Genomic DNA, 18891 nt, shown 5'->3' on the forward strand with positions numbered 1-18891 from the left:
TCAATCTCTGGTTTTATGCAGCACCCCAACTCACCTTTCCCCTTAAGCAAGCATAAGTTGGTTTTCTAAATTTGAGACCCTGTTCTGTTCTGGAATTCAGTTCCTGTGTAGCCAAGTTTACATTCCGTGTATTAGTGATATCTTATGATGTTTCTTTTTCTGTGTGACTTATTTCAGTGAGAATCATCGTACCTGAATCCACTCATTATGCTGCTATGGGCCTGATGACATAGATTTGATTGCTGAGTGATACTGCATTGTATGTAAGTACCACAAGTTCTTTATCCATTTTTCACTTTCTGTGATATTGAACTTGTACGGTAAACGAGGTTCTTGTAAACAGAGGCGTCCCAAACTTTGGGGTGGCTGTGTCTTTTTGATTTTAATTTCCCTAAGCTATAGGACCATAAGTGGAAGTGCCCTAGGCTCTGTTGCTTTGTTTTTTAGATGTTTCAGGAAACACCATACACTTCTCCCGAGTGTCTGTTGGCAATTTACATCCCGCCCATCAGCATAACAAGGCTCCCAGTTCTCCATGGCCTGTCCTGCCTTTCTGGATTTTACACTTTTTTCAGATGGCCCTTTTGACCGGGGGGAAGTGAGACTTCATTGTAGTGCAGATTTCCTTTGCAAGCTTGCTTGGTTGGCCAAAAAGGGCGTATGCGTTTTTTCCTGAATATATTCAGGAAAAAACGCATACGCCCTTTTTGGCCAAGTGCATCATTGTGGACGTTCTGCCTCTTTTCCTATGCTTTCAATGCAATTCCAGTCTACCTCCTGAAATCGGTTTCCTGCAATTCTGCCCCGCTTTCGAGTCCTCTTGGCAGCCTTACTTCAGTATATTTTTGGACGATAGCTGTCATTTATAACTCTGCAGGTTTGTGAATTACAGTGCCCCTGAGCTCCTTTCTTCAACTCGCTTTCTTGTGACCTGGCCGCAACACCGCAGGATGGCTTCAGGCCCTAATCTGGTTCCGGCACGGCACGCTGAGCCTTTGGTTATTTCCTCTTCCTGGTGGGAAATGAGAGTTAAATTTGCCCGTCCAGACACCTCCAGCTAGTCTCTCATTGGTGTTCCCTATTCCTGTTCATCTTCCGCAGAAATTGCAAACTGGGCCAAACAGGAGGTTAAAGGCGCTGACTCTCCAAGTGGGGAGAGTGTTAGTAAAGCGTCTGGAATGTTGCACCCGAGTACCAGGGGAGGAAAACTGAGACATATTTGAACACGTCTCCCGTTCACATGGTTGATCATACTCTGGGTTCCACATGCATGTTTTAGCTGAAGGAAGAATACCTTAAACCTGGAGAGTTGAGACCCGTGGAATGGGTACCATGCAATATGACTTCAAAGGGTCTTCATTTGCTCACCGAACCTCTCCAATCCTATCACTGCTGCGTTTATGCCCCTGTACACACGCTTGATTCTCTTTTGGAGACATAGCAATCCATAGGTTTTAAGATACTTACTAGTCAGGTACATTCTTAGGCGTTTAATATGGGGTGTTGAGTCCATTTCGTTGAGCAAGGAGTAGCTCTTGTCTAGTCCATATTTGGCTTAAGGAACTTTATCTGTGCTCATTTCAATCTCTGGTTTTATGCAGCACCCCAACTCACCTTTCTCCTTAAGCAAGCATAAGTTGGTTTTCTAAATTTGAGACCCTGTTCTGTTTTGGAATTCAGTTCCTGTGTAGCCAAGTTTACATTCCGTGTATTAGTGATATCTTATGATGTTTCTTTTTCTGTGTGACTTATTTCAGTGAGAATCATCGTACCTGAATCCACTCATTATGCTGCTACGGGCCTGATGACATAGATTTCATTGCTGAGTGATACTGCATTGTACGTAAGTACCACAAGTTCTTTATCCATTTTTCACTTTCTGTGATATTGAACTTGTACGGTAAACGAGGTTCTTGTAAACAGAGGCGTCCCAAACTTTGGGGTGGCTGTGTCTTTTTGATTTTAATTTCCCTAAGCTATAGGACCATAAGTGGAAGTGCCCTAGGCTCTGTTGCTTTGTTTTTTAGATGTTTCAGGAAACACCATACACTTCTCCCGAGTGTCTGTTGGCAATTTACATCCCGCCCATCAGCATAACAAGGCTCCCAGTTCTCCATGGCCTGTCCTGCCTTTCTGGATTTTACACTTTTTTCAGATGGCCCTTTTGACCGGGGGGAAGTGAGACTTCATTGTAGTGCAGATTTCCTTTGCAAGCTTGCTTGGTTGGCCAAAAAGGGCGTATGCGTTTTTTCCTGAATATATTCAGGAAAAAACGCATACGCCCTTTTTGGCCAAGTGCATCATTGTGGACGTTCTGCCTCTTTTCCTATGCTTTCAATGCAATTCCAGTCTACCTCCTGAAATCGGTTTCCTGCAATTCTGCCCCGCTTTCAAGTCCTCTTGGCAGCCTTACTTCAGTATATTTTTGGAAGATAGCTGTCATTTATAACTCTGCAGGTTTGTGAATTACAGTGCCCCTGAGCTCCTTTGTTCAACTCGCTTTCTTGTGAGCTGGCCGCAACACCGCAGGATGGCTTCAGGCCCTAATCTGATTCCTTCACGGCACGCTGAGCCTTTGGTTAATTCCTCTTCCTGGTGGGAAATGAGAGTTAAATTTGCCCGTCCAGACACCTCCAGCTAGTCTCTCATTGGATCTCGCTATTCCTGTTCATCTTCCGCAGAAATTGCAAACTGGGCCAAACAGGAGGTTAAAGGCACTGACTCTCCAAGTGGGGAGAGTGTTAGTAAAGCGTCTGGAATGTTGCACCCGAGTACCAGGGGAGGAAAACTGAGACATATTTGAACACGTCTCCTGTTCACACGGTTGATCATACTCTGGGTTCCACATGCATGTTTTAGCTGAAGGAAGAATACCTTAAACCTGGAGAGTTGAGACCCGTGTAATGGGTACCATGCAATATGACTTCAAAGGGTCTTCATTTGTTCACCGAAACTCTCCAATCCTATCACTGCTGCGTTTATGCCCCTGTACACATGCTTGATTCTCTTTCGGAGACATAGCAATCCATAGGTTTTAAGGTACTTACTAGTCAGGTACATTCTTAGGCGTTTAATATGCGGTGTTCAGTCCATTTCGTTGAGCAAGGAGTAGCTCTTGTCTATTCCATATTTGGCTTAAGGAACTTTATCTGTGCTCATTTCAATCTCTGGTTTTATGCAGCACCCCAACTCACCTTTCCCCTTAAGCAAGCATAAGTTGGTTTTCTAAATTTGAGACCCTGTTCTGTTCTGTAATTCAGTTCCTGTGTAGCCAAGTTTACATTCCGTGTATTACAGATATCTTATGATGTTTCTTTTTCTGTGTGACTTATTTCAGTTAGAATCATCATACCTGAATCCACTCATTGTGCTGCTAAGGGCCTGATGACATAGATTTCATTGCTGAGTGATACTGCTTTGTAAGTAAATACCACATGTTCTTTATCCATTTTTCACTTTCTGCGATGTTGAACTTGTACTGTAAACGAGGTTCTTGTAAACAGAGGCGTCCCAAACTTTGGGGTGGCTGTGTCTTTTTGATTTTAATTTCCCTAAGCTATAGGACCATAAGTGGAAGTGCCCTAGGCTCTGTTGCTTTGTTTTTTAGATGTTTCAGGAAACACCATACACTTCTCCCGAGTGTCTGTTGGCAATTTACATCCCGCCCATCAGCATAACAAGGCTCCCAGTTCTCCATGGCCTGTCCTGCCTTTCTGGATTTTACACTTTTTTCAGATGGCCCTTTTGACCGGGGGGAAGTGAGACTTCATTGTAGTGCAGATTTCCTTTGCAAGCTTGCTTGGTTGGCCAAAAAGGGCGTATGCGTTTTTTCCTGAATATATTCAGGAAAAAACGCATACGCCCTTTTTGGCCAAGTGCATCATTGTGGACGTTCTGCCTCTTTTCCTATGCTTTCAATGCAATTCCAGTCTACCTCCTGAAATCGGTTTCCTGCAATTCTGCCCCGGTTTCGAGTCCTCTTGGCAGCCTTACTTCAGTATATTTTTGGACGATAGCTGTCATTTATAACTCTGCAGGTTTGTGAATTACAGTGCCCCTGAGCTCCTTTCTTCAACTCGCTTTCTTGTGAGCTGGCCGCAACACCGCAGGATGGCTTCAGGCCCTAATCTGGTTCCGGCACGGCACGCTGAGCCTTTGGTTATTTCCTCTTCCTGGTGGGAAATGAGAGTTAAATTTGCCCGTCCAGACACCTCCAGCTAGTCTCTCATTGGTGTTCCCTATTCCTGTTCATCTTCCGCAGAAATTGCAAACTGGGCCAAACAGGAGGTTAAAGGCGCTGACTCTCCAAGTGGGGAGAGTGTTAGTAAAGCGTCTGGAATGTTGCACCCGAGTACCAGGGGAGGAAAACTGAGACATATTTGAACACGTCTCCCGTTCACATGGTTGATCATACTCTGGGTTCCACATGCATGTTTTAGCTGAAGGAAGAATACCTTAAACCTGGAGAGTTGAGACCCGTGGAATGGGTACCATGCAATATGACTTCAAAGGGTCTTCATTTGCTCACCGAACCTCTCCAATCCTATCACTGCTGCGTTTATGCCCCTGTACACACGCTTGATTCTCTTTTGGAGACATAGCAATCCATAGGTTTTAAGATACTTACTAGTCAGGTACATTCTTAGGCGTTTAATATGGGGTGTTGAGTCCATTTCGTTGAGCAAGGAGTAGCTCTTGTCTATTCCATATTTGGCTTAAGGAACTTTATCTGTGCTCATTTCAATCTCTGGTTTTATGCAGCACCCCAACTCACCTTTCCCCTTAAGCAAGCATAAGTTGGTTTTCTAAATTTGAGACCCTGTTCTGTTCTGGAATTCAGTTCCTGTGTAGCCAAGTTTACATTCCGTGTATTAGTGATATCTTATGATGTTTCTTTTTCTGTGTGACTTATTTCAGTGAGAATCATCGTACCTGAATCCACTCATTATGCTGCTATGGGCCTGATGACATAGATTTGATTGCTGAGTGATACTGCATTGTACGTAAGTACCACAAGTTCTTTATCCATTTTTCACTTTCTGTGATATTGAACTTGTACGGTAAACGAGGTTCTTGTAAACAGAGGCGTCCCAAACTTTGGGGTGGCTGTGTCTTTTTGATTTTAATTTCCCTAAGCTATAGGACCATAAGTGGAAGTGCCCTAGGCTCTGTTGCTTTGTTTTTTAGATGTTTCAGGAAACACCATACACTTCTCCCGAGTGTCTGTTGGCAATTTACATCCCGCCCATCAGCATAACAAGGCTCCCAGTTCTCCATGGCCTGTCCTGCCTTTCTGGATTTTACACTTTTTTCAGATGGCCCTTTTGACCGGGGGGAAGTGAGACTTCATTGTAGTGCAGATTTCCTTTGCAAGCTTGCTTGGTTGGCCAAAAAGGGCGTATGCGTTTTTTCCTGAATATATTCAGGAAAAAACGCATACGCCCTTTTTGGCCAAGTGCATCATTGTGGACGTTCTGCCTCTTTTCCTATGCTTTCAATGCAATTCCAGTCTACCTCCTGAAATCGGTTTCCTGCAATTCTGCCCCGCTTTCGAGTCCTCTTGGCAGCCTTACTTCAGTATATTTTTGGACCATAGCTGTCATTTATAACTCTGCAGGTTTGTGAATTACAGTGCCCCTGAGCTCCTTTCTTCAACTGGCTTTCTTGTGAGCTGGCCGCAACACCGCAGGATGGCTTCAGGCCCTAATCTGGTTCCGGCACGGCACGCTGAGCCTTTGGTTATTTCCTCTTCCTGGTGGGAAATGAGAGTTAAATTTGCCCGTCCAGACACCTCCAGCTAGTCTCTCATTGGTGTTCCCTATTCCTGTTCATCTTCCGCAGAAATTGCAAACTGGGCCAAACAGGAGGTTAAAGGCGCTGACTCTCCAAGTGGGGAGAGTGTTAGTAAAGCGTCTGGAATGTTGCACCCGAGTACCAGGGGAGGAAAACTGAGACATATTTGAACACGTCTCCCGTTCACATGGTTGATCATACTCTGGGTTCCACATGCATGTTTTAGCTGAAGGAAGAATACCTTAAACCTGGAGAGTTGAGACCCGTGGAATGGGTACCATGCAATATGACTTCAAAGGGTCTTCATTTGCTCACCGAACCTCTCCAATCCTATCACTGCTGCGTTTATGCCCCTGTACACACGCTTGATTCTCTTTTGGAGACATAGCAATCCATAGGTTTTAAGATACTTACTAGTCAGGTACATTCTTAGGCGTTTAATATGGGGTGTTGAGTCCATTTCGTTGAGCAAGGAGTAGCTCTTGTCTAGTCCATATTTGGCTTAAGGAACTTTATCTGTGCTCATTTCAATCTCTGGTTTTATGCAGCACCCCAACTCACCTTTCCCCTTAAGCAAGCATAAGTTGGTTTTCTAAATTTGAGACCCTGTTCTGTTCTGGAATTCAGTTCCTGTGTAGCCAAGTTTACATTCCGTGTATTAGTGATATCTTATGATGTTTCTTTTTCTGTGTGACTTATTTCAGTGAGAATCATCGTACCTGAATCCACTCATTATGCTGCTATGGGCCTGATGACATAGATTTGATTGCTGAGTGATACTGCATTGTACGTAAGTACCACAAGTTCTTTATCCATTTTTCACTTTCTGTGATATTGAACTTGTACGGTAAACGAGGTTCTTGTAAACAGAGGCGTCCCAAACTTTGGGGTGGCTGTGTCTTTTTGATTTTAATTTCCCTAAGCTATAGGACCATAAGTGGAAGTGCCCTAGGCTCTGTTGCTTTGTTTTTTAGATGTTTCAGGAAACACCATACACTTCTCCCGAGTGTCTGTTGGCAATTTACATCCCGCCCATCAGCATAACAAGGCTCCCAGTTCTCCATGGCCTGTCCTGCCTTTCTGGATTTTACACTTTTTTCAGATGGCCCTTTTGACCGGGGGGAAGTGAGACTTCATTGTAGTGCAGATTTCCTTTGCAAGGTTGCTTGGTTGGCCAAAAAGGGCGTATGCGTTTTTTCCTGAATATATTCAGGAAAAAACGCATATGCCCTTTTTGGCCAAGTGCATCATTGTGGACGTTCTGCCTCTTTTCCTATGCTTTCAATGCAATTCCAGTCTACCTCCTGAAATCGGTTTCCTGCAATTCTGCCCCGCTTTCGAGTCCTCTTGGCAGCCTTACTTCAGTATATTTTTGGACGATAGCTGTCATTTATAACTCTGCAGGTTTGTGAATTACAGTGCCCCTGAGCTCCTTTCTTCAACTCGCTTTCTTGTGACCTGGCCGCAACACCGCAGGATGGCTTCAGGCCCTAATCTGGTTCCGGCACGGCACGCTGAGCCTTTGGTTATTTCCTCTTCCTGGTGGGAAATGAGAGTTAAATTTGCCCGTCCAGACACCTCCAGCTAGTCTCTCATTGGTGTTCCCTATTCCTGTTCATCTTCCGCAGAAATTGCAAACTGGGCCAAACAGGAGGTTAAAGGCGCTGACTCTCCAAGTGGGGAGAGTGTTAGTAAAGCGTCTGGAATGTTGCACCCGAGTACCAGGGGAGGAAAACTGAGACATATTTGAACACGTCTCCCGTTCACATGGTTGATCATACTCTGGGTTCCACATGCATGTTTTAGCTGAAGGAAGAATACCTTAAACCTGGAGAGTTGAGACCCGTGGAATGGGTACCATGCAATATGACTTCAAAGGGTCTTCATTTGCTCACCGAACCTCTCCAATCCTATCACTGCTGCGTTTATGCCCCTGTACACACGCTTGATTCTCTTTTGGAGACATAGCAATCCATAGGTTTTAAGATACTTACTAGTCAGGTACATTCTTAGGCGTTTAATATGGGGTGTTGAGTCCATTTCGTTGAGCAAGGAGTAGCTCTTGTCTAGTCCATATTTGGCTTAAGGAACTTTATCTGTGCTCATTTCAATCTCTGGTTTTATGCAGCACCCCAACTCACCTTTCTCCTTAAGCAAGCATAAGTTGGTTTTCTAAATTTGAGACCCTGTTCTGTTTTGGAATTCAGTTCCTGTGTAGCCAAGTTTACATTCCGTGTATTAGTGATATCTTATGATGTTTCTTTTTCTGTGTGACTTATTTCAGTGAGAATCATCGTACCTGAATCCACTCATTATGCTGCTACGGGCCTGATGACATAGATTTCATTGCTGAGTGATACTGCATTGTACGTAAGTACCACAAGTTCTTTATCCATTTTTCACTTTCTGTGATATTGAACTTGTACGGTAAACGAGGTTCTTGTAAACAGAGGCGTCCCAAACTTTGGGGTGGCTGTGTCTTTTTGATTTTAATTTCCCTAAGCTATAGGACCATAAGTGGAAGTGCCCTAGGCTCTGTTGCTTTGTTTTTTAGATGTTTCAGGAAACACCATACACTTCTCCCGAGTGTCTGTTGGCAATTTACATCCCGCCCATCAGCATAACAAGGCTCCCAGTTCTCCATGGCCTGTCCTGCCTTTCTGGATTTTACACTTTTTTCAGATGGCCCTTTTGACCGGGGGGAAGTGAGACTTCATTGTAGTGCAGATTTCCTTTGCAAGCTTGCTTGGTTGGCCAAAAAGGGCGTATGCGTTTTTTCCTGAATATATTCAGGAAAAAACGCATACGCCCTTTTTGGCCAAGTGCATCATTGTGGACGTTCTGCCTCTTTTCCTATGCTTTCAATGCAATTCCAGTCTACCTCCTGAAATCGGTTTCCTGCAATTCTGCCCCGCTTTCAAGTCCTCTTGGCAGCCTTACTTCAGTATATTTTTGGAAGATAGCTGTCATTTATAACTCTGCAGGTTTGTGAATTACAGTGCCCCTGAGCTCCTTTGTTCAACTCGCTTTCTTGTGAGCTGGCCGCAACACCGCAGGATGGCTTCAGGCCCTAATCTGATTCCTTCACGGCACGCTGAGCCTTTGGTTAATTCCTCTTCCTGGTGGGAAATGAGAGTTAAATTTGCCCGTCCAGACACCTCCAGCTAGTCTCTCATTGGATCTCGCTATTCCTGTTCATCTTCCGCAGAAATTGCAAACTGGGCCAAACAGGAGGTTAAAGGCACTGACTCTCCAAGTGGGGAGAGTGTTAGTAAAGCATCTGGAATGTTGCACCCGAGTACCAGGGGAGGAAAACTGAGACATATTTGAACACGTCTCCTGTTCACACGGTTGATCATACTCTGGGTTCCACATGCATGTTTTAGCTGAAGGAAGAATACCTTAAACCTGGAGAGTTGAGACCCGTGTAATGGGTACCATGCAATATGACTTCAAAGGGTCTTCATTTGTTCACCGAAACTCTCCAATCCTATCACTGCTGCGTTTATGCCCCTGTACACATGCTTGATTCTCTTTCGGAGACATAGCAATCCATAGGTTTTAAGGTACTTACTAGTCAGGTACATTCTTAGGCGTTTAATATGCGGTGTTCAGTCCATTTCGTTGAGCAAGGAGTAGCTCTTGTCTATTCCATATTTCGCTTAAGGAACTTTATCTGTGCTCATTTCAATCTCTGGTTTTATGCAGCACCCCAACTCACCTTTCCCCTTAAGCAAGCATAAGTTGGTTTTCTAAATTTGAGACCCTGTTCTGTTCTGTAATTCAGTTCCTGTGTAGCCAAGTTTACATTCCGTGTATTACAGATATCTTATGATGTTTCTTTTTCTGTGTGACTTATTTCAGTTAGAATCATCATACCTGAATCCACTCATTGTGCTGCTAAGGGCCTGATGACATAGATTTCATTGCTGAGTGATACTGCTTTGTAAGTAAATACCACATGTTCTTTATCCATTTTTCACTTTCTGCGATGTTGAACTTGTACTGTAAACGAGGTTCTTGTAAACAGAGGCGTCCCAAACTTTGGGGTGGCTGTGTCTTTTTGATTTTAATTTCCCTAAGCTATAGGACCATAAGTGGAAGTGCCCTAGGCTCTGTTGCTTTGTTTTTTAGATGTTTCAGGAAACACCATACACTTCTCCCGAGTGTCTGTTGGCAATTTACATCCCGCCCATCAGCATAACAAGGCTCCCAGTTCTCCATGGCCTGTCCTGCCTTTCTGGATTTTACACTTTTTTCAGATGGCCCTTTTGACCGGGGGGAAGTGAGACTTCATTGTAGTGCAGATTTCCTTTGCAAGCTTGCTTGGTTGGCCAAAAAGGGCGTATGCGTTTTTTCCTGAATATATTCAGGAAAAAACGCATACGCCCTTTTTGGCCAAGTGCATCATTGTGGACGTTCTGCCTCTTTTCGTATGCTTTCAATGCAATTCCAGTCTACCTCCTGAAATCGGTTTCCTGCAATTCTGCCCCGCTTTCAAGTCCTCTTGGCAGCCTTACTTCAGTATATTTTTGGACGATAGCTGTCATTTATAACTCTGCAGGTTTGTGAATTACAGTGCCCCTGAGCTCCTTTCTTCAACTCGCTTTCTTGTGAGCTGGCCGCAACACCGCAGGATGGCTTCAGGCCCTAATCTGGTTCCGGCACGGCACGCTGAGCCTTTGGTTATTTCCTCTTCCTGGTGGGAAATGAGAGTTAAATTTGCCCGTCCAGACACCTCCAGCTAGTCTCTCATTGGTGTTCCCTATTCCTGTTCATCTTCCGCAGAAATTGCAAACTGGGCCAAACAGGAGGTTAAAGGCGCTGACTCTCCAAGTGGGGAGAGTGTTAGTAAAGCGTCTGGAATGTTGCACCCGAGTACCAGGGGAGGAAAACTGAGACATATTTGAACACGTCTCCCGTTCACATGGTTGATCATACTCTGGGTTCCACATGCATGTTTTAGCTGAAGGAAGAATACCTTAAACCTGGAGAGTTGAGACCCGTGGAATGGGTACCATGCAATATGACTTCAAAGGGTCTTCATTTGCTCACCGAACCTCTCCAATCCTATCACTGCTGCGTTTATGCCCCTGTACACACGCTTGATTCTCTTTTGGAGACATAGCAATCCATAGGTTTTAAGATACTTACTAGTCAGGTACATTCTTAGGCGTTTAATATGGGGTGTTGAGTCCATTTCGTTGAGCAAGGAGTAGCTCTTGTCTATTCCATATTTGGCTTAAGGAACTTTATCTGTGCTCATTTCAATCTCTGGTTTTATGCAGCACCCCAACTCACCTTTCCCCTTAAGCAAGCATAAGTTGGTTTTCTAAATTTGAGACCCTGTTCTGTTCTGGAATTCAGTTCCTGTGTAGCCAAGTTTACATTCCGTGTATTAGTGATATCTTATGATGTTTCTTTTTCTGTGTGACTTATTTCAGTGAGAATCATCGTACCTGAATCCACTCATTATGCTGCTATGGGCCTGATGACATAGATTTGATTGCTGAGTGATACTGCATTGTACGTAAGTACCACAAGTTCTTTATCCATTTTTCACTTTCTGTGATATTGAACTTGTACGGTAAACGAGGTTCTTGTAAACAGAGGCGTCCCAAACTTTGGGGTGGCTGTGTCTTTTTTATTTTAATTTCCCTAAGCTATAGGACCATAAGTGGAAGTGCCCTAGGCTCTGTTGCTTTGTTTTTTAGATGTTTCAGGAAACACCATACACTTCTCCCGAGTGTCTGTTGGCAATTTACATCCCGCCCATCAGCATAACAAGGCTCCCAGTTCTCCATGGCCTGTCCTGCCTTTCTGGATTTTACACTTTTTTCAGATGGCCCTTTTGACCGGGGGGAAGTGAGACTTCATTGTAGTGCAGATTTCCTTTGCAAGCTTGCTTGGTTGGCCAAAAAGGGCGTATGCGTTTTTTCCTGAATATATTCAGGAAAAAACGCATACGCCCTTTTTGGCCAAGTGCATCATTGTGGACGTTCTGCCTCTTTTCCTATGCTTTCAATGCAATTCCAGTCTACCTCCTGAAATCGGTTTCCTGCAATTCTGCCCCGCTTTCGAGTCCTCTTGGCAGCCTTACTTCAGTATATTTTTGGACGATAGCTGTCATTTATAACTCTGCAGGTTTGTGAATTACAGTGCCCCTGAGCTCCTTTCTTCAACTCGCTTTCTTGTGACCTGGCCGCAACACCGCAGGATGGCTTCAGGCCCTAATCTGGTTCCGGCACGGCACGCTGAGCCTTTGGTTATTTCCTCTTCCTGGTGGGAAATGAGAGTTAAATTTGCCCGTCCAGACACCTCCAGCTAGTCTCTCATTGGTGTTCCCTATTCCTGTTCATCTTCCGCAGAAATTGCAAACTGGGCCAAACAGGAGGTTAAAGGCGCTGACTCTCCAAGTGGGGAGAGTGTTAGTAAAGCGTCTGGAATGTTGCACCCGAGTACCAGGGGAGGAAAACTGAGACATATTTGAACACGTCTCCCGTTCACATGGTTGATCATACTCTGGGTTCCACATGCATGTTTTAGCTGAAGGAAGAATACCTTAAACCTGGAGAGTTGAGACCCGTGGAATGGGTACCATGCAATATGACTTCAAAGGGTCTTCATTTGCTCACCGAACCTCTCCAATCCTATCACTGCTGCGTTTATGCCCCTGTACACACGCTTGATTCTCTTCTGGAGACATAGCAATCCATAGGTTTTAAGATACTTACTAGTCAGGTACATTCTTAGGCGTTTAATATGGGGTGTTGAGTCCATTTCGTTGAGCAAGGAGTAGCTCTTGTCTAGTCCATATTTGGCTTAAGGAACTTTATCTGTGCTCATTTCAATCTCTGGTTTTATGCAGCACCCCAACTCACCTTTCCCCTTAAGCAAGCATAAGTTGGTTTTCTAAATTTGAGACCCTGTTCTGTTCTGGAATTCAGTTCCTGTGTAGCCAAGTTTACATTCCGTGTATTAGTGATATCTTATGATGTTTCTTTTTCTGTGTGACTTATTTCAGTGAGAATCATCGTACCTGAATCCACTCATTATGCTGCTATGGGCCTGATGACATAGATTTCATTGCTGAGTGATACTGCATTGTACGTAAGTACCACAAGTTCTTTATCCATTTTTCACTTTCTGTGATATTGAACTTGTACGGTAAACGAGGTTCTTGTAAACAGAGGCGTCCCAAACTTTGGGGTGGCTGTGTCTTTTTGATTTTAATTTCCCTAAGCTATAGGACCATAAGTGGAAGTGCCCTAGGCTCTGTTGCTTTGTTTTTTAGATGTTTCAGGAAACACCATACACTTCTCCCGAGTGTCTGTTGGCAATTTACATCCCGCCCATCAGCATAACAAGGCTCCCAGTTCTCCATGGCCTGTCCTGCCTTTCTGGATTTTACACTTTTTTCAGATGGCCCTTTTGACCGGGGGGAAGTGAGACTTCATTGTAGTGCAGATTTCCTTTGCAAGCTTGCTTGGTTGGCCAAAAAGGGCGTATGCGTTTTTTCCTGAATATATTCAGGAAAAAACGCATACGCCCTTTTTGGCCAAGTGCATCATTGTGGACGTTCTGCCTCTTTTCCTATGCTTTCAATGCAATTCCAGTCTACCTCCTGAAATCGGTTTCCTGCAATTCTGCCCCGCTTTCGAGTCCTCTTGGCAGCCTTACTTCAGTATATTTTTGGACGATAGCTGTCATTTATAACTCTGCAGGTTTGTGAATTACAGTGCCGCTGAGCTCCTTTCTTCAACTCGCTTTCTTGTGAGCTGGCCGCAACACCGCAGGATGGCTTCAGGCCCTAATCTGGTTCCGGCACGGCACGCTGAGCCTTTGGTTATTTCCTCTTCCTGGTGGGAAATGAGAGTTAAATTTGCCCGTCCAGACACCTCCAGCTAGTCTCTCATTGGTGTTCCCTATTCCTGTTCATCTTCCGCAGAAATTGCAAACTGGGCCAAACAGGAGGTTAAAGGCGCTGACTCTCCAAGTGGGGAGAGTGTTAGTAAAGCGTCTGGAATGTTGCACCCGAGTACCAGGGGAGGAAAACTGAGACATATTTGAACACGTCTCCCGTTCACATGGTTGATCATACTCTGGGTTCCACATGCATGTTTTAGCTGAAGGAAGAATACCTTAAACCTGGAGAGTTGAGACCCGTGGAATGGGTACCATGCAATATGACTTCAAAGGGTCTTCATTTGCTCACCGAACCTCTCCAATCCTATCACTGCTGCGTTTATGCCCCTGTACACACGCTGATTCTCTTTTGGAGACATAGCAATCCATAGGTTTTAAGATACTTACTAGTCAGGTACATTCTTAGGCGTTTAATATGGGGTGTTGAGTCCATTTCGTTGAGCAAGGAGTAGCTCTTGTCTAGTCCATATTTGGCTTAAGGAACTTTATCTGTGCTCATTTCAATCTCTGGTTTTATGCAGCACCCCAACTCACCTTTCCCCTTAAGCAAGCATAAGTTGGTTTTCTAAATTTGAGACCCTGTTCTGTTCTGGAATTCAGTTCCTGTGTAGCCAAGTTTACATTCCGTGTATTAGTGATATCTTATGATGTTTCTTTTTCTGTGTGACTTATTTCAGTGAGAATCATCGTACCTGAATCCACTCATTATGCTGCTATGGGCCTGATGACATAGATTTCATTGCTGAGTGATACTGCTTTGTAAGTAAATACCACATGTTCTTTATCCATTTTTCACTTTCTGCGATGTTGAACTTGTACTGTAAACGAGGTTCTTGTAAACAGAGGCGTCCCAAACTTTGGGGTGGCTGTGTCTTTTTGATTTTAATTTCCCTAAGCTATAGGACCATAAGTGGAAGTGCCCTAGGCTCTGTTGCTTTGTTTTTTAGATGTTTCAGGAAACACCATACACTTCTCCCGAGTGTCTGTTGGCAATTTACATCCCGCCCATCAGCATAACAAGGCTCCCAGTTCTCCATGGCCTGTCCTGCCTTTCTGGATTTTACACTTTTTTCAGATGGCCCTTTTGACCGGGGGGAAGTGAGACTTCATTGTAGTGCAGATTTCCTTTGCAAGCTTGCTTGGTTGGCCAAAAAGGGCGTATGCGTTTTTTCCTGAATATATTCAGGAAAAAACGCATACGCCCTTTTTGGCCAAGTGCATCATTGTGGACGTTCTGCCTCTTTTCGTATGCTTTCAATGCAATTCCAGTCTACCTCCTGAAATCGGTTTCCTGCAATTCTGCCCCGCTTTCAAGTCCTCTTGGCAGCCTTACTTCAGTATATTTTTGGACGATAGCTGTCATTTATAACTCTGCAGGTTTGTGAATTACAGTGCCCCTGAGCTCCTTTCTTCAACTCGCTTTCTTGTGAGCTGGCCGCAACACCGCAGGATGGCTTCAGGCCCTAATCTGGTTCCGGCACGGCACGCTGAGCCTTTGGTTATTTCCTCTTCCTGGTGGGAAATGAGAGTTAAATTTGCCCGTCCAGACACCTCCAGCTAGTCTCTCATTGGTGTTCCCTATTCCTGTTCATCTTCCGCAGAAATTGCAAACTGGGCCAAACAGGAGGTTAAAGGCGCTGACTCTCCAAGTGGGGAGAGTGTTAGTAAAGCGTCTGGAATGTTGCACCCGAGTACCAGGGGAGGAAAACTGAGACATATTTGAACACGTCTCCCGTTCACATGGTTGATCATACTCTGGGTTCCACATGCATGTTTTAGCTGAAGGAAGAATACCTTAAACCTGGAGAGTTGAGACCCGTGGAATGGGTACCATGCAATATGACTTCAAAGGGTCTTCATTTGCTCACCGAACCTCTCCAATCCTATCACTGCTGCGTTTATGCCCCTGTACACACGCTTGATTCTCTTTTGGAGACATAGCAATCCATAGGTTTTAAGATACTTACTAGTCAGGTACATTCTTAGGCGTTTAATATGGGGTGTTGAGTCCATTTCGTTGAGCAAGGAGTAGCTCTTGTCTATTCCATATTTGGCTTAAGGAACTTTATCTGTGCTCATTTCAATCTCTGGTTTTATGCAGCACCCCAACTCACCTTTCCCCTTAAGCAAGCATAAGTTGGTTTTCTAAATTTGAGACCCTGTTCTGTTCTGGAATTCAGTTCCTGTGTAGCCAAGTTTACATTCCGTGTATTAGTGATATCTTATGATGTTTCTTTTTCTGTGTGACTTATTTCAGTGAGAATCATCGTACCTGAATCCACTCATTATGCTGCTATGGGCCTGATGACATAGATTTGATTGCTGAGTGATACTGCATTGTACGTAAGTACCACAAGTTCTTTATCCATTTTTCACTTTCTGTGATATTGAACTTGTACGGTAAACGAGGTTCTTGTAAACAGAGGCGTCCCAAACTTTGGGGTGGCTGTGTCTTTTTGATTTTAATTTCCCTAAGCTATAGGACCATAAGTGGAAGTGCCCTAGGCTCTGTTGCTTTGTTTTTTAGATGTTTCAGGAAACACCATACACTTCTCCCGAGTGTCTGTTGGCAATTTACATCCCGCCCATCAGCATAACAAGGCTCCCAGTTCTCCATGGCCTGTCCTGCCTTTCTGGATTTTACACTTTTTTCAGATGGCCCTTTTGACCGGGGGGAAGTGAGACTTCATTGTAGTGCAGATTTCCTTTGCAAGCTTGCTTGGTTGGCCAAAAAGGGCGTATGCGTTTTTTCCTGAATATATTCAGGAAAAAACGCATACGCCCTTTTTGGCCAAGTGCATCATTGTGGACGTTCTGCCTCTTTTCCTATGCTTTCAATGCAATTCCAGTCTACCTCCTGAAATCGGTTTCCTGCAATTCTGCCCCGGTTTCGAGTCCTCTTGGCAGCCTTACTTCAGTATATTTTTGGACGATAGCTGTCATTTATAACTCTGCAGGTTTGTGAATTACAGTGCCCCTGAGCTCCTTTCTTCAACTCGCTTTCTTGTGAGCTGGCCGCAACACCGCAGGATGGCTTCAGGCCCTAATCTGGTTCCGGCACGGCACGCTGAGCCTTTGGTTATTTCCTCTTCCTGGTGGGAAATGAGAGTTAAATTTGCCCGTCCAGACACCTCCAGCTAGTCTCTCATTGGTGTTCCCTATTCCTGTTCATCTTCCGCAGAAATTGCAAACTGGGCCAAACAGGAGGTTAAAGGCGCTGACTCTCCAAGTAGGGAGAGTGTTAGTAAAGCGTCTGGAATGTTGCACCCGAGTACCAGGGGAGGAAAACTGAGACATATTTGAATACGTCTCCCGTTCACATGGTTGATCATACTCTGGGTTCCACATGCATGTTTTAGCTGAAGGAAGAATACCTTAAACCTGGAGAGTTGAGACCCGTGGAATGGGTACCATGCAATATGACTTCAAAGGGTCTTCATTTGCTCACCGAACCTCTCCAATCCTATCACTGCTGCGTTTATGCCCCTGTACACACGCTTGATTCTCTTTTGGAGACATAGCAATCCATAGGTTTTAAGATACTTACTAGTCAGGTACATTCTTAGGCGTTTAATATGGGGTGTTGAGTCCATTTCGTTGAGCAAGGAGTAGCTCTTGTCTATTCCATATTTGGCTTAAGGAACTTTATCTGTGCTCATTTCAATCTCTGGTTTTATGCAGCACCCCAACTCACCTTTCCCCTTAAGCAAGCATAAGTTGGTTTTCTAAATTTGAGACCCTGTTCTGTTCTGGAATTCAGTTCCTGTGTAGCCAAGTTTACATTCCGTGTATTAGTGATATCTTATGATGTTTCTTTTTCTGTGTGACTTATTTCAGTGAGAATCATCGTACCTGAATCCACTCATTATGCTGCTATGGGCCTGATGACATAGATTTGATTGCTGAGTGATACTGCATTGTACGTAAGTACCACAAGTTCTTTATCCATTTTTCACTTTCTGTGATATTGAACTTGTACGGTAAACGAGGTTCTTGTAAACAGAGGCGTCCCAAACTTTGGGGTGGCTGTGTCTTTTTGATTTTAATTTCCCTAAGCTATAGGACCATAAGTGGAAGTGCCCTAGGCTCTGTTGCTTTGTTTTTTAGATGTTTCAGGAAACACCATACACTTCTCCCGAGTGTCTGTTGGCAATTTACATCCCGCCCATCAGCATAACAAGGCTCCCAGTTCTCCATGGCCTGTCCTGCCTTTCTGGATTTTACACTTTTTTCAGATGGCCCTTTTGACCGGGGGGAAGTGAGACTTCATTGTAGTGCAGATTTCCTTTGCAAGCTTGCTTGGTTGGCCAAAAAGGGCGTATGCGTTTTTTCCTGAATATATTCAGGAAAAAACGCATACGCCCTTTTTGGCCAAGTGCATCATTGTGGACGTTCTGCCTCTTTTCCTATGCTTTCAATGCAATTCCAGTCTACCTCCTGAAATCGGTTTCCTGCAATTCTGCCCCGCTTTCAAGTCCTCTTGGCAGCCTTACTTCAGTATATTTTTGGAAGATAGCTGTCATTTATAACTCTGCAGGTTTGTGAATTACAGTGCCCCTGAGCTCCTTTGTTCAACTCGCTTTCTTGTGAGCTGGCCGCAACACCGCAGGATGGCTTCAGGCCCTAATCTGATTCCTTCACGGCACGCTGAGCCTTTGGTTAATTCCTCTTCCTGGTGGGAAATGAGAGTTAAATTTGCCCGTCCAGACACCTCCAGCTAGTCTCTCATTGGATCTCGCTATTCCTGTTCATCTTCCGCAGAAATTGCAAACTGGGCCAAACAGGAGGTTAAAGGCACTGACTCTCCAAGTGGGGAGAGTGTTAGTAAAGCATCTGGAATGTTGCACCCGAGTACCAGGGGAGGAAAACTGAGACATATTTGAACACGTCTCCTGTTCACACGGTTGATCATACTCTGGGTTCCACATGCATGTTTTAGCTGAAGGAAGAATACCTTAAACCTGGAGAGTTGAGACCCGTGTAATGGGTACCATGCAATATGACTTCAAAGGGTCTTCATTTGTTCACCGAAACTCTCCAATCCTATCACTGCTGCGTTTATGCCCCTGTACACATGCTTGATTCTCTTTCGGAGACATAGCAATCCATAGGTTTTAAGGTACTTACTAGTCAGGTACATTCTTAGGCGTTTAATATGCGGTGTTCAGTCCA

Source organism: Globicephala melas, unplaced genomic scaffold (assembly GCF_963455315.2).
Source record: "Globicephala melas unplaced genomic scaffold, mGloMel1.2 SCAFFOLD_108, whole genome shotgun sequence".
Taxonomy (NCBI): domain Eukaryota; kingdom Metazoa; phylum Chordata; class Mammalia; order Artiodactyla; family Delphinidae; genus Globicephala; species Globicephala melas.